This window comes from Limulus polyphemus, unplaced genomic scaffold (assembly GCF_000517525.1).
Source record: "Limulus polyphemus unplaced genomic scaffold, Limulus_polyphemus-2.1.2 Scaffold389, whole genome shotgun sequence".
In the NCBI taxonomy this organism is placed as follows: Eukaryota; Metazoa; Arthropoda; class Merostomata; order Xiphosura; family Limulidae; genus Limulus; species Limulus polyphemus.
The window spans coordinates 558,818-560,280 of NW_013665999.1; the positions used below are offsets into that span (position 1 = coordinate 558,818).

General features: G+C 31.6%; 1 protein-coding gene and 1 long non-coding RNA gene across 2 annotated transcripts in view; both read left to right on the plus strand.

Moving 5' to 3' along the window:
• Nucleotides 1-1,463, plus strand: part of LOC106457900 (band 7 protein AAEL010189-like) — a 79,652-nt gene that overhangs the window by 22,513 nt on the left and 55,676 nt on the right. The window lies entirely within an intron of this gene.
• The window catches only part of LOC111085436, a 13,136-nt gene continuing 12,543 nt past the window's right edge, over nucleotides 871-1,463 (plus strand). The window contains exon 1 of the long non-coding RNA XR_002610268.1: nucleotides 871-957. This is a non-coding gene — a long non-coding RNA (uncharacterized LOC111085436). The remainder of the gene's footprint in view (nucleotides 958-1,463) is intronic.

The following is a 1,463-nucleotide window of genomic DNA, read 5'->3' on the forward strand; positions in this document are numbered from 1 at the left end:
CCAAGACTCCAATTCACTAAATGATCTAAATTCTTTTGTAAAGCAGCATCCTCTTCACAGCCAGCAACACCCAAGATCTTAATATCATACAATGAAATTATAACCTCTTTAGACCTGTATTCAATATTTCTGTACATACAATATAAAATCCTATTTGACCTACCACTAGCAACAGCACACTACTTGAATAGCTTAATAAGAGAATGATCAACCACTACATCAAGATCCATTTCTTTCATAACTCTGTTAAGGTTGTTCTCATCTACATTATACATATAATTCAAATTATGATAACCGAAATGCATTATCTTGCATTTATTATAATTAAAACTCATCTGCCATTTATTTGCCCAATTCACTAAATGATATAAATCATTTTATAAAGCAGCAACATCTGCCTCACAACCAGCAACACCCAAGACTTAATATCATCAGCAAGATGAGCCACTTGCTACTATTTTTGTTAGTTCTTGAATAGTGGGCAGGTACTAGAGGATTGGAAGTTAGCTAATGTAACTCCTCTTTCCAAGGGAAATAATATAAATTGCCCCAATAATGATAGCCCTATTAGTCTTACATCAGTTGTGGAAAACGTTTTGGAAAGTCTGATAAAAGATGCTTTACAAAGTCATTTAACAAAGTTTAGAATTGTAGTGGACAGTCAACATGGTTTGACTAAGGGAAATGTTTTGAAAATGTTACTGCTTATATAGATGAAGGTAAGAGCGTAGATTGGTGCATCTGGTTTTTCAGAAAGCATTTGACAAGATGCCACATAAAAGGCTTATAAACATTTTCTCTATAGGTGTGGAAGTTAAGTTAGCTAATTGGATAGAAGAGTGGCTTATTATTAATAGTGTTCAGTCAAACTAGATTAATGTCATAAGTGGGGTACCTTAGGGCTCAGTTTTAGGCCATTTGCTCTTTTTGATGTACATCAATGACATAGATGAAGGAGTGATCAATAAATTACTTAATATCCAATCCTTAGCCTCTTTCAAAAACCTTAGGAAAATTATATCAAAATTAATAATTAATAAGCTCATAATTAATGCAGTCATCTTGTTCAATCTTCTGTTCATCTATCAACTGTTAAAAATGTGGAATACTGCTTAAATCTTCGTTAGTAAAAACTAAAGAAAAAGTAAAATTCAATAATCCAACCATCATAATCACGGATACGAGCATTCCTTTGTAGTCTCTTAAGGGTACTATCCCATTCTAAGATTTTGTTTACCCTTAACGTATTTAAAGAAATCCTTACTGTAAAGTTTTACATTTTTAGCCAACATTTTTTTTCATTCATATTTTCTACTGTCTTAATTTCCTGTTTAACCAACTTTCTTGATCTTTCCCGTCATGCCAGTTAATTTAAATTTATTAAATTTTAGATATATTTTTAAATTTTATCTCTTATAAACTTTGTAAGCCAACCTGGTTTTTACTTGCAGACACCATTTCCT